The sequence below is a fragment of the Triticum aestivum genome, chromosome 3A (assembly GCF_018294505.1).
Source record: "Triticum aestivum cultivar Chinese Spring chromosome 3A, IWGSC CS RefSeq v2.1, whole genome shotgun sequence".
Lineage (NCBI taxonomy): Eukaryota > Viridiplantae > Streptophyta > Magnoliopsida > Poales > Poaceae > Triticum > Triticum aestivum.
The window spans coordinates 236,790,073-236,808,998 of record NC_057800.1 but is presented as its reverse complement, the minus strand read 5'-3'; the positions used below and the strand labels follow the sequence as shown (position 1 = coordinate 236,808,998).

At 43.4% G+C, this 18,926-nt stretch overlaps 2 long non-coding RNA genes across 6 annotated transcripts; both read right to left on the bottom strand.

Annotated features, from left to right (window-relative positions):
* Positions 1-9,957: 9,957 nt before the first annotated feature.
* Positions 9,958-13,934, bottom strand: LOC123058280 (uncharacterized). 4 transcript variants are annotated; one of them, XR_006427120.1, is made up of 7 exons: positions 13,651-13,934; positions 13,400-13,512; positions 12,738-12,857; positions 12,108-12,364; positions 11,639-11,969; positions 11,451-11,552; positions 9,958-10,637 (listed from the first exon to the last, which is right to left on the bottom strand). It is a non-coding gene; the product is annotated as an uncharacterized lncRNA (long non-coding RNA). The 4 variants fall into 4 exon arrangements; XR_006427121.1 differs by having other exon boundaries at positions 11,457-11,552; positions 12,108-12,361; positions 13,651-13,932; XR_006427122.1 differs by having other exon boundaries at positions 11,457-11,552; positions 13,400-13,505; positions 13,651-13,932.
* Positions 13,935-16,379: 2,445 nt separating this feature from the next.
* LOC123058279 (uncharacterized) lies at positions 16,380-18,319 on the bottom strand. 2 transcript variants are annotated; one of them, XR_006427117.1, is made up of 2 exons: positions 17,986-18,319; positions 16,380-16,804 (listed from the first exon to the last, which is right to left on the bottom strand). It is a non-coding gene; the product is annotated as an uncharacterized lncRNA (long non-coding RNA). The 2 variants fall into 2 exon arrangements; XR_006427118.1 differs by having other exon boundaries at positions 16,380-16,786.
* Positions 18,320-18,926: the final 607 nt, after the last annotated feature.

Below are 18,926 nucleotides of genomic sequence, written 5' to 3'. Positions count from 1 at the left end.
AGCATACAAGTCAAAGCACAAGCGGAAGCTATCATGTCTGAGTACAGACATCTATAAATGAAAAAGGCTGAGAAGCCTGACTATCTATCAGATCCTGCCGAGGGCACAAGATCGTAGCTGAGGTATCAAGCTAAACGTCGAAGTCCACGTGGAACTACTAGTGAGACTGAAGTCTCTCTGCAAAAACATAAAATAGGCAAACGTGAGTACAAATGTACCCAGCAAGACTTACATCAGAACTAACTACATATGCATCATTATCAACAAAGGGGATGGTGGGGTTTAACTGCAGCAAGCCAGCTTTGACTCGGTGGCTATCCTGAACTACGACTGCAAGTAACTCTTTTGAGGTGGCGCACACGAGTCCACATATTCACCATATCAATACACCACTATGGATCCGCTCCCGTCTCCCTACGAGAACGCCATCCATAGCACTCACGCTTATCTTGCGTATTTTAGAGTATCCACTTTCACTTGTCTATGAACTGATATAAGCAACCCAGAAGTCCTTTACCGCGGACACGGCTATTCGAATAGATGATGTTAACCCTGCAGGGGTGTACTTCTTCATACATGTTTCCACCACTTAGCGTCTGCACACGACATGTGCTCGGCAGACTTCAAGCGAAAGCCGACGTGGGTGTAGACCACGACCTACCTAAACACTCAAGTCTCTAGTCCAGGTTTATCGCCTATTCGGGTTCCATCCATGAGGAGATCCGGCCGGAGTTTCGCTCACAGCCCCAAACGATGTGAACAGGGTTCCCGAGATACCAAACGGGCATCCGGTACACCGTGCCACGTACCTACCGCATCACAGCCCACCCCTACGGTCAGCGCTGTCCACGGCCTCCAGTAAGCTACAAACACCAGAAACTACTTGCAACTCCTGGACAGAGGACTAGGGTGAATAAGAAGTCGAGCGGGGTCATATTTCAGGGCCCAATGTATGGTAGTAGCTGAATCATGGATCACAAACACAGCACTCAGTTCCTGAGGACGGCTGCAATGAGACAACCCACCATGTACTCCTACATGGCCTCTCACCGCTACCTTTACCAAATCGTGTTCACACACTTAGCTCACACACAGTAGGACATGTTCACACGCCTCTGATTCATCCCCGATGAATCAGACCTGACTCAACTCTAAGCAGTAGCAGGCATGACAAACAAGCATAATGAGTAGGCACATCAGGGCTCAAACAACTCCTACTCATGCTAGTGGGTTTCATCTAATTACTGTGGAATGACAGGTCATGCAGAGGATAAAGGGGTTCAGCTACCGCAGCAAGTAACAGAAAAATCGGTGTTGTCCTAATGCATTAAAAGAGAGCAGGAGCGAGAGAGTAGGATTGTATCGGAATGAACAAGGGGGTTTTGCTTGCCTGGCACTTCTGAAGATAATATAGCTCTTCATCGGTGTCATCGATCACATCGTCGGTACACGTCTATCGAGAGGGGACAATTACCGGCAAATACAGAAAAACACGATCAATGCAATGCACAATATGATGCATGCTATGACATGGCAAAAATGAATGTGTTTTGAGCTAATGCAACTAAAACCAGATTAAATGAAGTTGGTTTGAATATAAAATTCAAATTCAAACTCCATATGTGATTATTCAAATGCCATTCACTTCATTTGTCCTAAACAGTAGTGATAAGTTGTTCTAACATGCATGAAAATGGTACAGATGGATTCCTTGAATTTTTCTGATAATTTTTCATATATAAATTATTTAATTTGGAGTTACGGTTAATTTCCTATGATTTATTGAAGTTTTAGCTATTTTCTGGAATTAATAAATCATTTAAGAATTATCTAAATTCCAGAAACATTTACTGCGTTAGCAGTGCGTCACCATGACGTCAGCAAGTCAACAGGGGTCGGTCAGGGTCAAACCTGACGTGTGGGGTCCACACGTCAGTGTCTCAGTCAACTAACCAGGTTAGTTAGCCCTAACTAACTTAGTTAGCCGGGCGGGGCCTGCATGTCAGTGGCCTACCTAATTAACTAAGTTAGTTAACACTAACTAACTTAGCACTAACTAAGCAGGCGCCTGGGCCCACACGTCAGGGGGTCAAACCCCGGGTCAAACCCGCCGGAGTTGACCCGCGGCTTGTCGCCGGCGACGCCAGCAACGGCGGAGGGCGTCGGAAACGCTCCTTCGGCGACCAAAACGGCGACTGAGGGGCTCTACGCGTAGCTGGGAGTCGCGCACGTCTGGTAGTGCAAGTGGGAAGAGCTGGGGTGGAGCGGGCTCGCCGGAGTGGAGCCCGAGGCGGCGGCCGGAGCTCGGCCATGTACGGGGTTGGCGTTAGGGGGCACGGGAGGGGAAGCTAGTGGCGACTACGGGCTCCTGGAGACGTGTTGAGTGCGGTGGTGTGCTCGGCTTCGAGCTGCAACGGCTCCAGCCACGGTGGTGACGAGGCACGGCGGCGGCGAGCTCTCGGGTCCGGCGGAAGAAGGAGCTAGGGGACGAAATCAGGTGCGGGGAGTGAGGGGAAGAGAAGAGGAGCTCACGGGGAGTCGGACGAGACGCTAGGTGGGCTCGGGGACGTCCTGTCGGCGGCGAATCGAACGGCGGCGAGCTTCGGTGGCCGACAACGGAACGGCGATGGTGGCGGCGTTGCGGGGCTTCCGGAGGGCTGTGGATTGGTGGGGAGGAAGAGGTGGTCGGGGCGGATCTCCTGGGTACTTCGGGTGGCAGTGAGGAGCACGGTGGCTACGACGAACGGCGTTGGCGACGACGAGCTCCGCTCGGGCGCGTGCAGGGAGAGAGCAGAGGAGGGAACGGGGTCCAGGGAAAGAGAGGGAGGGCTGGACGGCTCCGGACGGCTGCGTGGCGTCTCCACGCATGGATAGGCTCGAAGGGGAGGCCTCCAGCGCGAAGCAGGAGGTGGCCGGCGTCGACGCGCGCCACACCTCGCCTCTGCCTACTGGCAGAGGAAGAAGAGGACAAGGAGGGAGGTGGGCTGGGCCGGCTGGGGGGGGGGGGGCTGGGCCAGCTGGGCCAGGTAAGTGGCGCCAGGTAATTCCCTTCTCTCTCTGTCTTTTTCTAATTATTTCAGTTTTCTATTTTGCAGGTTTGTTTTGAATTTGGTTTTGAAACCAATTCAATTTATTTTGCTTCTGACAATATTTTTAGGAGCTAAAAGAATTAAAACAATGCTCCACAAAATATTTCAGAATTATTGGACCTATATTTATTTAATAGTAGATATAAATCCAATTCAAATAATTATTGCTTTAATTCAAATGCCCAAATTAAATGTTTCTGAGACACCAAAAATATTGGTTTGGATTTTACCTCTTGCCAATATTTCCAGAGGATAACAGGAACATTTTCTTGGACACATTTGAGAAGATTTAACTGTTGTTTATTTTTAGAGGTTTCTGAGGCTTGAAAATTCCTCAATTCAAATTTCGTTTGAATTTAAACATGATGCAGCAAGAGGTCTAGCCTAGTGCATTACCAGAAGCTAGGGATGTGACAATAAAGCACAAGCAGACAACAGATTACATACACTGGGCATCCAGGATCGCCACCAGTGCAAATAAACATGCTGACAAAATAATATACAAAACCAACATCACTTCAATAGAGTTCAAGAAAGGTTAGCCCTGCTCGGGAGCTGTCGCGCAAGTAGTTGAGCAAGCTGATGAGACTACGCTTGTTTGAAGCTTATATCCTCCTCACTCTGAAAGAGAAACAAGCACACAGATGACAGATTTTGCAAATATAAGTATCAGTGCTAACAATTCATCACATTTCTTATTGACGAATAAAGTGACACAGTTTAAAATAGCATTAGCACAATATGGTATTGTTCAGGTTAAGACATGGCAGGAAATGACATTGTGAAGGAGTTGACAGCTTCACGACACCATTAGATTACAGATCAAGAACTCATAAGTATCAATGGTTAGTGTGATGTCAATTTATCCCATGTCAGATTGGCAAATAAAGAGACGGTTTAAATAATACTCCCTCCATTCCATATTACTCGTCGCTGATTTAGTACAACTTTGTACTAAATTAGCGACAAATAATATGGAACAGAGGGAGTAGTAGAATGATATGACATTATTCATAGTTAAGACATTGCAGAATATGACATTGTGTTGTAGTGGGTAGGTTCACCACACCACAGGATTACGGATCAAGAACAGAAGCATACATGCAGTGCAAAATAAGATCACTTGCTCTGTATAGTTTAATTTACATGGTATGAAGAAGGAACTTGGTTGTACAACTGAAAACTTAAATTGAGAAGGACAAACTTTTGTTTATGAACTACATAATAAACTTTAAACATGCAATTTGATGCAGACACCAAAAATAAACAGTTGTTGCAGTCATGCCTAACCAAATATACACAATAAATTTTGAAGGCTTGACAAGGACAAACTTACATTAGTGGTGAAGACAAGCTCTATAAATCCCTTGTCCATGCTGATGGGGGGGGGATTCAAGAAGTTTACCACAAAATATTCTTCATAACCATTGCCTTTATTCTACATTTTGTTAAGATTAAATATATATATATATATGTGATAATATAAGAAACAATGGAGAATATTTAAGATAATATGAAGAGTGATGCTACATAACCAAGTAGATATAAATGCAAGTACATCGATATAGGCAAAAGGTACAGCCAAGAGCAATGCAGAGCCAAACTTCTTTAGTACCATCGGTGTTATCCAACCTTATGGTAAGAGTAAATATAGATATGATGTGTAGAAAATGGAGGGCAAAGGAAAATAAGATGCAGAGTGATGGTACATGAACAACTAGCTGTCAATATAAGTACAATGATAAAGGACAACAGGTACTTACAAGAACAATGCAGAGTTAAAAAATTTCATTGGCATTGGATATATTCTACACTAATGTAACCATTCATACAGATCAGATAATTTGGAGTGAACAATTTATAAGCAAGCTATCATGCATACTGCTTTCACATAATGAACTAGGTATGAATGCAAGTACAGTGATACAGGACAACAGGTGCTAACAAGAGCAGAGCAGCGGGCAGCATATTTGCGATATCACGTCGTCCTTTTCAAACTAGAATTCTTCTTCGAGCAGATTTCCTGCAAAAGAGATCCATAAGGCACATGTGGAAAAGTAGAAGTTCAAATTGTCATGTGATATCATAGACAGTACCTCATCTTGGGAACAAGAATAGTGCATAACAAGCTTTTTCCATTCAATGTCTTCTAAATTTAGCACAGGAGACTCCACCGGAAATTTGTTTATAGACTTGCCATCAAAGTGTGATTTCCTTAGGTAACACCGATACTGCTGCAATGCTTCCTTGAAAAGCGCAAGAAAGCTTTGCTCGTCATGACTATCCAGATTGACCCTCGCCTACTTACAACAATGTAATGTAAATCATTGATGTGTTCAATCAGCAGAAAACAGGAAAATAATTACCATGAATAATAGCACTTACACGTAAGTGGGATAGGAAGATGTGAAAATGGAGTCTGTCTTCACTATAATCTTTCCATGATGGGAATATATGCACCTAGTCCCTAAAAGCATTGAAAGAATTGTCTTTTAAACTGGGAATAACTGGAATGGGGTTCCAACCTGCAGGAGTTGGCCGTCTCTACAGTTGGGATAGGTCTTTGGCCAGTGGACTTGCTGTATTTTTTGCTGGAGTGGGATTTTTCTGTGGTACAACTGGTGGTATTGCAACTGAAATCGGTATACCTTTTGCTGGAGTGTAGGTCCTATGTGGTGGGGCTAGTGGTGTGGCCAGTGAAGTATGGGTACACTCAGCTGGAGTCGGTCCTACCTTTTGTGTCATTGGTTGTAGAGCCAATATAAGTGGGGTGTTTTCTGATTTCTCCGGCAACACCATGTTTTTCAAGGACTTTGCGGGTGCTCCTTTAGGTTCGGCAATCACTATCTTCCTTTTTAATGTCTGATGCACAAGAACAACTTTTGAGTGTAAAAACATGGTATGATGACAGATGGAATATGTATTGATAATTGATGGGCATGGCATCTTGACATATATGATGAGTAAACTAAGCATATGGCAGTGCAACAAAGTAGAAGAAATGCAAGACACGTTATGCAAGATACACGCAATTAATAAAACCTTGCTAAATTAGAACAGGCACCTTGATGGGTGAACAGGACAGGCAATCTGCATTTGAGTCCTCGAGGTCAGAATAGTCATTAGGATCATATTCTAGACAAGAATCTACAGGTGGGGATCGTACGAGTTTCATTGCATCCAGAATGGCACTCAATGCCTTGGTGCCAATTTTGTAAGTTGTTGAAGTGTTCCACAATATTCTTTTGATGCGCGGATTTTTATATTCACTGTGATTACGTATAATATCTGAGAAGCATGAAAACATAAAAAGTAGTGAGATTATCTTTGTAAGGCAAAGGATATTCTAATATAGGGGCGCCCTGTAAAACCTTGTGTGCTATCACTGGATTCTGATGAGAGAGCCCATGTGTGTTGTACTATGGTGCGTGCATTAATATAATTTGGCACAAGTACAAAGAAATAGGCTCCAGAAGTAAGGATAGTTGGCAGATGATAGGTTCATAATAGACTGTATGGAGAATTTATTGCCAAACCATGATAACAAGAGCACACATCAACTAGGAAGATCATAGTGTACATAAAATGGGTACACCATAACCAGGATATATAAATCAGGAAAGTGGAACTGGCTGGAAAATACGGTGTTGTATTGTCGCTACTAATTGAAAGCCTATCGATCATGTATAGGCCAGCTCTATCAGCTATTGATTGCAGATGTCCCTGCTCCCCTTCCTGACAAGGAACATACTATACGTACTAAATATAGAATAACAAAAGAGGAAGCATATTCTTGAGGTTCCGCTTCTTTGCATACAATGTTGGTTGCCCACTCATGATGAATCATAGCGCCCAAAGAAATGCAATTCCATGATGTCTCTCTGTATGTGGCTACATGCATTTAGAAAATCAAGTGGGAGCATTACCTGGCCATTTAAATGTGTGTCCATTAACTAATATCAATATCATATCACAATTCATATTTGAAGAAGTAAGCTTTCGACTAATGATTGGTGTGTTGTTTAGCATCAAGAGTGGACTGCTGCTAGTGCGACACAAAGCAACTACACAGATCATAGTGTAGATATAAGGAGAAAACCGTAAGCATCACATGAAAAATCAGCAAAGTCGAACTTGCTGGAAAAATATAGGCTACTATTGCCGGTGCGGCTAGAAAGGCTTCAGATACTAGCTCTGTTCAACTGAAGGTGTGGTACTGTTAATATCAGTGTAACTCTCAAAGGTGACACAACTCCCCGCATTTCCTTGATAACCTTATAGGATTCAAGTGGGCAGGCCACTACAATACTTATTCCTATGTTTACAAAATCCTACGAATGACAGAGGCCCGAAGAGTTGAAAGTGTCCATCAGAACCGACCTAATAGACCTCTAGACTGCAAATGTCCCTGCCCCTCTTCGCTACAAGGAACATATTGTACTACTATCATACTCCCTCCGTTCCAAAATATAAATCTTTGTAGAGATTTCCACTATGGATCACATACAGATGTATACAAATACATTTTAGAGTGCAGATGCACTCACTTTGCTCCATCTCTAGTCCATGGTGGAGTCTATACGAAGACTTGTATTTAGGAATAGAGAGAGTACTTATTAAAGAAGAATGGAAGAGGAACATGCTAAAGAAGAGCAAGCAGATTTTGGATAATAAAATGTTCATTGCGCAGTGCCCACACATGATGAACTAGAGTGCATTAAGAATGCAACTCCCTATTGTCTCTCTATATGTGGTGCATGTGCTTTTCGAAAGTAAAAGTAGGAAAATTAGCTGACCAATTAAACGTTATCTGTTTTAGTTATATCAGCATCATATCAGATTCGTATTTGAGGAACAAGTTTGGAATTATGAGTGGCACGTTGGTTAGCTTGATGGATTCAGGAGTAGTGCTAAGCAGCTACGATGATGGTACTGAATATAAAGGAATGTCTACATGCAAGTCACGTGACTTTTATCATTTGGGTCAGTCATTTCAGGTGGTTGGATGAAGATCCTAAATCTCCTAACCCTTATTCTTCATCGTCTCTGATTCTTCCCATACAAAACACCGCACGGGCCGCTGGCTGAACCATCGACCCTGACCCCCCTGCCCTCCCCTGAACCGCCCCCACCGCCTATGTTCCTCCGCCAACCCACCCCACCCCCACCCCCGCCCCCACCCGCGTCGACTTTTCTTTGTTTGGCGAGGCACCACCACCGCCAGGCCACCGCCCCCCCCCCACAACCATCGTCCCCACCCGAGCCCCTTCCTTCGCACCGGCGAACTCTGGCAAGCTGTCAAAAATTGACTAACCCAATTTTGAAATTTAGCCTACTATCATTTAACTAGTGTGGAATATAAAAGGGGAAAACCATAAGCATTGCGAGTATAGTGTTGAGTGTGCCATGGTAGATCTGAAGGTGCAAACCGGACAAAGGAAACTTCGCAACCAATGTTTGCTTTCAACTAACAAGTTATGGACAAGAAATCAGAGTAAAGCAGTGGCGATCTAGGTTCTTGCTGCGATAAATAAGTTGAGCAGATACGAAAGAGTACCTCCTCTGGTGCGGCGCCGTGTATGCATCTGCTGAGAATTTGACGGTGCTGCGGTAGCGACAGTTGTCAGCAGTGTGGAAGAAGATCTAGGAGGGTAGATGGTGGCGGTAGGGGAAATATCCCGGCGTGGTGGACGAGACGGTTGTAGGAGCGGCGCCGGCAAGGTGGACAACGGCGGGGATGAAGCGAGAGGATGGGATGCAAGGATCCCGGTTCGAAGCCGTGGATGAGAGAGGTCGATCTCTTGTAATGAACGATGGCGGAGGACTACATGGTGGAGGAGGGCGGCGGTGGATGGGGTGGCGGACGGAGGAGGCTGGGGTGGAGAGGGTGTTTTGGCACCCACGGAGTACGAATTGGGAAATGGAGGGAGAGAGGAAGGGAGGGACCATGTCTTCAGGGCGTGCTTGTCTCAAATGCGAGGAAATTTACAAACTTAGCCCCGTTTAAATTTCCTACATCACAGCAATATTAGTCGGTTGAGGATAGGACGGTAATCACACATACACCGAATTTTGCCGACGGAGATTTTGGCCGACGAGAGTTTGTTTTGGCGCCCACCGTGTATGAATCGGGGAGGGAGTCGATTTTGGCCGAGGAGACACTGTGTTTTGGTGCCCACCGTGTATGAATCCGGGTGAGAGGCGGTTATGTCACGTTTGAGTGAAATTACAAACCTACCTCTATCAAAACCTATAGACACTACAAGAAATACGGTCAATTATGACTCCCCATTTTGGTCGTTAATTCGTCATTGCTTTCGTTTATTGACCTTTTTTGACCAAATTCGGAAGGTCAACAGTTGGCCGTCAAGAATGAACAAACGTGACCTTTTCTGGAATTTTGGTCATGGCCGCCCTTGACAAAAATTATGGTCGTTAAATCTTTGACCAAAATTATGGTCATTACTAATGAGCCTAGGCCACCTAGGATCTGATGTGGATGAACCAGCGTGGCGCTAACGTGGAAAAAATGATGACATGGATGCCATGTAGGATTAGTCCAAATCAGTTGTTTTAATGCGCTGAGCCCAATAATTTAGCCCATTTTTACATTTACTTTTGGGCCACGGCCTTTTAATGTTAGTTCTTGGGCTCAGGCAATGTGCAGTCCATTTATTCAATGCCAGCCCTTCTCTCTAACCAACAAAAATATATGAATCTTTTTCTATCAAAAAACTATATTGGGCCTTGAGACGAGCAAGCCACTCATACAATTTAGTATTTTTCGCTGTCCAGCCAATAGCCAACAGTAGCTCAAAAAGAAAAAAAATCATTGCACAATTTGGCAGTCAACCAATACAGGAGAATAGAATGATAAATATAATTCTCCAAGATTTCATTAACTTAGGCCCAACAGTATCATTACGCCACAGTTTTATAAGATGCACCAACCAAATAACATAGCCAGTAGCTTAGTATCAGTACACCATGTTCATAAGATGCACCAACCAAAACAGAACCTCATCAAACCATAGCCAATCCCTGGTCCATATTGTGATTCACATGTCCAGTCAACCAAAACTCATTAACCCCAGGTCCAAACTCAACATCAAAGGTCCCAAAGCCAACATCAACCATGTCGTACTAAACTATTTTACCTTCGAATAGATCCATGAGACGCGCAAATCTAGCATCACTTGCTACAGCCCTAGCATGGGTGGCCTCAACTCTTTGTAGTAACAACTGATACTCTGCGGCGCGTGCAGCTTCGGTCTCCTCTGATTTCTTCTTGACCTCAACAAGCTCCTCTCGCATCAACTCAGCGGCTTGCCTCTCTCTCTCAAGCTTGTACTCTAGTTCTTGTACATGAGCATCCAAAGTAGATGCTGACCTGTTGAACTTCTTCTTGGACCTCGAATCAAGGCCAACATTTTGAAGGAATGTGCTGGAGGGACATTCTTTCGTGAGAATGTCAGCAATAACAGCAGCAACATTCTTTGGTTCTCCACCTTCTGGTACCCCTTGTTCCATAGCTTTTTACATGTCAGCCTAACATTTAAAGAAAGATGTACACATGTCATTGCAGTTGGTTCTGAATGACTAGGAAACTTTATAAGCAAACTATTCAAGAATGTTGACTAAATAATAATCCAGTCTCCATGCTACTAATTAACTAGAAGTTATTTGAAAACTTTGAAGCAGACAAGCAGAATTAATCATTCTTGGGAATCACTTTTTTGCAAGTTACTATCAGCTACATGAAAGAAGCATGGCACCAGGTTTATTAAACAGGTAAGCATACACAACAAACCATTGTTGAAATTTAAATTAGGCAACTAAGTGCACCTCTGTTTAGCTTAAATGGGAACATGGAGCGGAGAAGAATGTAGTACATTTCAGGAGCGCATATGTTGTTTCTTTAGTACAGTATACAGTATCAGAGAATCCACTTCCACAAGTCCTAAACATTTCATTCAGATCGTATATGAAATGACAGAGTTTCTCCACTTCGAAAGCAAGAAAGATAGATGCTTCAGGCAATCACTAGAAAAATAATCAAAGAGCATACAACATCTCTCTTAATTACCAGTGTTAAACGACAAAGCAGTACCTGCTGGACTGCAACAAGAACTAAAATTGCCTGAATATTGTCGCATTTCCAGTACCAAAATGAATATGCAATGCAATGAAACAGAGGATTGGGACAAACAAACTATAACAAAACATGAATCATATACTATACTACTTTGAACAACCCATCTCTATCAAATCTGTCGAGCAGAAGTCATATAATGTAATCAAGTGTAACAAGGATGAGGTAAACAAGCCTCATCAACACAGAAAAGAATAGTAGAAACTTACTATCACCTTCTTAACTGGCTCAGAGAAACCAGTCTTCTTGCCATTGTGGCACTCCTTGAATAGATCAAACAAAGTCAACTCTTCACCCTTACGAGCCTCTTTCTGAAATTGTTCACGACACAATGGAACAATAAGAAACAATTGAAAGAATCACTGTAGTAGCAAATGAAAACATGAGAGATCCTTACCAAAGCATGCACATGGGAAATGTAGGGGCGAGAACCAGTTTTCTGATGGAACTTAACTTCGAAACGGTTCTCCTTGTTCGACTGACAGGTTTCCTACCATCGAAAAAGATGTATGAGAATAAATGGAGCAACCACAAAGGCTCCTAAAGATTGCAATCCAAGTTGCAGTTCAAAAGGGTATGCAGCCATAATAGCATGCAAATCAATGTTATCATCATCTCTCCAAGTAGCACAACTAATGTTTAGTAAAGAAAGGTAGAGATAAAGACAACATATCTATGTTCAGACATCATGTCTTTTTATTGATCGACTTCCTTGCCTTCTTAGGAACCTTCAAAGCATTATAATAAAAGAGAGACAACTATTAGATCTCATGCAAAAAATGTATTTCCAGAATTAGTCAAAGCACTGAAGCACATATAGCATACAAATAGCCCCCATCCATCAAAAACAAAAGTAGAATTAGCACCTTATCTTCCTTCTCCACTACAATATCATCAACTTCATCCTCCTCAATGACCTCATTGTCAGGACTCTACTCAGAGCTTGAGCCTTGTTGTGTTATGGCAGAAGCTGAGTCCCCATCGGTGATGACACTACTTTGCTGCATTCGATTTGAGTTCCTAACCATCATACCTAATGCAGCGATGCCAAGTGATTGGAATATGCGGTTGTTCCTCATCAAATTTTTAGCCCTAATCTTCTCGTATTCAGCAGTTGGCGCTTCTTTACATGAACAAAAAATATAATTGTAAGACTGAATGGTTGAAATGCATAGGAGAAGCAAGACAACACAAACAACTGAGCTGCGAGTTTCTTAGCAATCCTAGAATACAAATACAAATCAGGAGCGAACTATTTTATTTTGTTTTTTATACAGAGTACATATCAGGAGCGAACTATTTTATTTTGTTTTTTATACAGAGTACATATCAAGAGTGAACTATATTTTTTTTATGCAGGAGCGAACTATTAGCAATCCTAGAAGACGTAAATTTCAGTTACTAGGTTACAAACATTAGCTAGGCACGAAACTATGCAAAGCACAATTCACGTCCATAGAAAAGCAAACATCACACTCAACAAACAAGTTGTATACCGGCGAGTTTCTTGCTCGTTGTCATCTTTGTCATAGTGAATCTCATGGGAATTGGAACTATGCTAGTCAGCTTGGTTGTTGCCTGGTTTACTTGCCTTGCTTGCTGGACGAGTTAAGGGCCTAGGGAGCAGCATAGCAGTTACAAGTTAAAAATATAAAGTGGGCAGATGCTTTGAAAGGTAGATAAATAGTTGCACATATAATAGTATCTAGACACAAGCGCTTCACTGCTTGTCATCGACATCAGTCACACTGTCACACACAAGCTGTAGCCTACACATTTTTAGCTATTGATAAAGATTGCTTATGTATCATGTCTTTGTATAATATACAAGTATTCAGTTGAGAGCAAGTGCAAAAAAAAATACATTTGCAGTTCAAATGTTCAGTTTGTTAAATTTGCAGAAATTAAGTGTAGCAATAGGATTAAATATTTAAATTAACAGCCAGTGCAGAACTGATGTTGATTTGGAATTTTCAATGGGGACTGGCAGAACCAGAGCTGCGTGGTCACGTAATATCATGAGTCTACTATTGCAGAGCTATCTAGACTCCTGCAACGCCACTTTTCTTCAGTAAAAGTAGACTTAGTTGTCCAGAAACTGAATCGGATTTAGTTAAAATGGACCACCTACTTGGATGTGGGATGAACATGAAGTTACCTAGGGGAGGATAGAGAACATAGTCCGCTTGTACTTGGGCACCTCCGTGAGCAGCTTGTCCTGAGAGGTTGGTCGAACGACACCCTCTTCTGCTTCCTTTCCACCTCTGTAACCTTCACCATGACATAACAAATAGAGTGAGAAACGGTGGAGTGTGATGGTGCAGAGAGAGAGAGAGAGATGTGGTGGTGGAGTGTGCTGCTGGGTTGGGCGAGATGGAGCGGGCAAGCACAGGCGCCAGAGGACCGTACCTGGAGAGGTCAAGGTCACGCCGCTGCTCCCGTTGCCCCGCCGGTGGTTGGACCGGCCGCTGCTCGCGTTGCCCCTCCGGTGGCTGGACCGGCCGCTGCTTGCGCCGCACGCCGGTGGCTGGACCGGCCGCTGCTCGCGGCGCCCCGCCGGTGGCTAGATCGGCCGCGGCTCGCGCTCGAGGGGAGGGCAGGGGCGGCTATGGTTCATGGGGAGGGCAGGGGTGGCTAGGGTTCGAGGGGATTTGGGGGACGGGAGCGGCGGTATGGTGCGGTGCGGCTGAATTAGTTCGACGAAAATACCCTCCTATCGTGCGGTGCGGGCGTGTGGCGGTGTTCTCTGGTGACAAAAATACCCTCATATGTGGAGCGGGAAAATTTTCGCCAGCAGCGGGAAATATTTTAGGTGTGGCGGGAGGAGATGTGGAGGTAGAAAACTTAGCACATATTATGTACAAAAAATAATTAAGTCATTTTTATGGAAATTTGAACTACAACTCCCTTATAGTTTACTTGTTATTTAAAAAAAATATTTTTAGGTACAGAAATATCTATTTCATCATAGATGTACCAAGAGTTTTGCAAGATTCAATCCCTAAGTATGAACAGTTATTCTGGCATTTTTTGACTGCATTTTGAAACCAACATAACAAATTCAAAAAAAATCAAAACAAAAAAAACCTTCGCATTATGTAATTATATGTGGCCGAGCTGCCGGGAAAAATGATAAATTGTAATACGACAATTGTCTCAAAAAGTGTTCTAAAAAATTAGCTATCATGTATGAAGATTCATGAATTACAAGCCAAATGACCACTGTGATGGAGCATTTGTTTCGGCTAGAGCAAACCTGTTGACAGTGAAACAACATGGCGCTGAGGTCCCCACCCATAGCCACCGGCGGAGCGACAGATGGAGGCAGGGGCCAGCGGCTTCGCCGGCGGAGGGAGGGGGCAACGGTTTCTCTTCCTCGTTTGCCTCTCGTGCGGTTGGGGAAGAGAACGAGTCGTAGATTAATGACCTTCAATATCTTTTTCCATGCTCTCCTCATTATTGGTATACTTCATCACATCGCTCATTGTTCCGCCGAGCACTCTCCACAACACCAACAAGCTCCAGCGTGCCTTTCTTTTGGCAGGTTCTGACAAGACCACAGGGGCAAAATGCAAAGTAAATTGGGACCTCGTATGCCGCCCATACGACCGTGCAGCCCTCGTTGTGCTCAACACTATCAAATTCGTGCGCGCCCTTCGACTGCGTTGGTTATGGTCTGAATGGACAGAGCCGTCCAAGATGTGGGTTGGCATGGGCAACCCTTGCGATGAAAAGAACCGGGATTTCTTCTATGCCTCCACTTCTATCACTATTGGGAACAGGGCCAAGACCCCTTTTTGGGAGGCGCCTTGGGTGCATGGCAGGAGACCTATTTATATTGAGCCTCTCATCCATGAGGCTTCCACAAAAAAAAACTGAAAGGTGAGAGAAGCTCTCAACAAGGGATCCTGGATCAACAAAATCAAGATGACCGCCAACTTCTTTATGACACACATTCGTCAATTTGTTGATCTTTGGCTTCTGATCTCGGAATTCTCACTTGAGGAGCACACGGAGGATGAGATTACTTGGAAGCATGCCACTAATGGCCAATACTCCACGACGGCGGCTTACTCCATGCAATTTCTTGGAATGGTCCACTCTCCTATGGATCACACAGTTTGAAAGGCTTGGGCACCGCCCAAGGTGAAATTGTTTGCTTGGCTGGCCATACAAGATCGAATCTAGACAACCAATAGGTTGGCCCGGCGTGGATGGCCAAACTGTCAACTCTTCCCCCTATGCAAAAGAGAACAAGAATCTGGCCTACACCTTTTCATCAAATGTCGATTCACCCTTCGCCTACGGAATTTGGTCAATGAGTAGGTACATTTAGAAGATCTTGACACATCTACTTGGCACCTTGAGGACTCTTTAAAGGAATGGTGGGTAAATAGATCAAGCAAGAGAAACCCAACCGGAAAGCCATGGCCTCCCTCGCCATGCTATTGGGATGGACCATTTGGAACGAACGGAATGCCCGGGTCTTTCGACAAAAGAGTATGCCTCCAACGGTTTTGCTCAACAACATCAAGAGTGAAGTCATCCTCTGGGTAACCGCCGGGGCGAAGAAATTGGGTAACATAAAGTAACACTCTTTTGTTTTTTCAGTTACGAGGTGTATTTCAAACTCTATTCCCCCTTAATTAATATATGAGGCAAATATTTTGCCTCGGTTTCAAAAAAATTAATTGGTGGCAATGCCAGTTTGCTTTATGTTGGTTTTCTAATTTCTAGATGTTCCTTTCTTACAGACTCTCCTTTTGCAATGTACGGGTATGTGTCTTAGTTATATATAATTTTCCGAGTTCATATGAATTTATTATGATCTTGGGAGTTTAAATATAATTTAAAGGACATGGCCCCACATGTCATAGCTTTAGTTACTAAGGGAGTTCTTTAGTAAAAAAAGGGGAAAATCTTTAGTATTTTGATTAAGTCAGCTTCTGTTAGCAACACAGTTGGTGGCAGCAAACACGACCGCGAAACATTAAGCCTGAACCCAATTGTTCGGCTGTTTCTGAACCCAACTGAACCAAAGCCACGCAACACTAAGTCTGAACCCACACATTCTGTGCATTTTCTTCATTTTTAACAAGCCGCATTACAACAGTCTGAACCCACGCAACACTAAGTCAGAACCAACTGCTTCAATTTTTATCCAATAAAGGTAATATAGATGCAGGTGAGCCTAACAGATGAGGCAAAATTAGTAGTGCGGCTTTGTACCAATAAACATACGATTCCATGATCCAGATGAAGTTTGACTGACTTAAACTCTAACAACAACTCAAGCACTCGAAAGGTTACTAACTAGCATGGGACTTCTTCAGGATGACACACTCATACTTGACCTAGAACCACTTCATGGCATCTTTTTTTCATGGCATCTTCCTTGGTCACCCTTTGGTGGATCCCAACACAGGCGTTGCATCGGCATCGCCGGGGACGCGGTATCCAGCATGCTCCAGAACAACAAAGAGGTCCATACTCCATATCATAAATACCAGTTGATGGACAAGGTTACAACTTACAAGTTCAGTACCTGTTCAGGAAGTCATACCTGAGGGAATTAATCCAGTAAGTTTGAAGTATGTAAGAAAATATCATATCAATATTAGCATCCAAATCATAGTTCACAGAGGAACACAAAACACTTATCGACAACAAGGTTACAACTTACAAGTTCAGACATACATAAAGTATGTTAACTATCAAACCTAATGGACAACATACATGTATAACCGATACAACCAAACAAGGCAAGGTATTATATAGATAACATTTAGATTTCTTTACTTGAAAAGGACAGACAAGATATACCATAGACCTTTCTATAGTAGAAGCACAAAATATCAATTGACCATAGACCTTTCTGCACTAGAACCGAACAAGGCACGGCAAGGTATTAAGAAAGATGTGAACACATGAGATAAAATCTAGAGACGTGAACACAGAAGATAAATTCATAGACCTGGAACTACTCGTCATCATCACCAATATTGTGACCAGTGTGATGTTCATCATCACTACGATATTGCATCATAGTTTAATCATGGTCATCCTCCTCCTCGCTTTCATCCAATAATTCAATATGTTGTTTGACAAGTTTTGCTGCTACAACAGGATCAAAAAAGTGTTCTAAAAAATAAGCAATCATGTAGGAAGAAGAACAGGAGGTTTGCGCCGCACAGAACTTGCGACTTTTCTGCCTTTCATTCACCGAAATTACTTCCAGTACAGCAAAGGAAACGGGCTCATGGCCCCTAACTACGCGGCACCACCGATCGTGGCGCTCGTGCCATCCCACGAGCGATCAGAGGGAGCGCCAGACTCACTCTTGGCGCTAACTAACTTGAGCTAAACTCATTGACAGAAAACAACCTCAAACTACTACTGACGAAACTGACGAAACTGAAGAAATAAACACGAGCTACTGAAGACTTGGCTTTATTCAACAGATATGACCATGCTAGAAAGAGTAGATTTCTCACATAACAATTGATAATGTAATATCACGCATGTGTGTAAGATGGAAAATTTTCTCAAATTTTGAACCATTAGATATCGATGCAGAGTTGAGATGGTAGGTAAACATATAGCAGAGTTTAGATGATTTAAGTACGACACAATACTCAGGAGTATTTTTTCCCACACAAATGATCAGAGAATGAAAAGAGCTACAATACTCAGGAGTAAGCTTGTGTGCTGAGGACTCGCTTAGAGAAGAGCTACAATACTCACTGAGAATGAACAAAAGCTTCAGAGCACTAATCATAGAACAAAAGCTTTGTTCGACTGCAGCACTTAGAAATGGCAAGGATGTCGTCCGCCCTACGTAGCCCGCTCTGGAGATGACGCCGTCTGCCGCCGTCTGTACTCAGCAGATGACGCTCTCTGCCACCGGGCGCTGCCCGCCACCCGATCAGTGCAGTTGATGGACGGCCATGGCGCCGCACTCTCCCCGCTCGATGCAGATGATGGTCGGCCGCGGCGCCGCCCGCTGCCTGACCGACGGAGGTGACGGTCAGCCGCGCCGCCGCCGAACACGATTGGGGATTTTTGTTTCTAGGGTTCGTTTCTAAGTAACGGACTTGGCCCAGTTTATTTTCTTTTGTTCAGAAAAAGGGACTTGGCCAAGTTTATTTTCTTTTGTTCAGAAAAAGGGACTTGGCCCAGGTAATCCAGAAAAAGTGACCGTCCAATTTTGGCCCAAAGGAGGCCCACTCATCACATATATGTCTGGTTAGAAGATTCACAATCGCAACGTTAACAAATTTCACGATGAGGTCTAACTGGTAAGTGGCTGTTTGGATGAGCGATTGTTGTTCGGTGTGAGTCCGGTGCTGCCCTTTTTTATCAACTTTATGTAATTAAATTCCTATTTTTATCAACTTTATGTAATTAAATTACTGAGTTGTAATCTAGTCACCCTCATCTCCTATGATGATTGACAACTAGGAACGCCACGTAGACAAAATTGCTGAGTTGTCATCCAGTCACCCTCATCAAGTTTTTATGATGATATATTTTGGTCATTATGGAGTGAAATAAGGTAGTATGCACCATTCACATCTTTATGACCTTTCTATGAAATCAAATAATGACCATTTGGCCCCGAATTGTCATGAGACTATAGGGTTTGAACCCTTCTACACCCTTCATGACTAATTTGTGAATTTTGG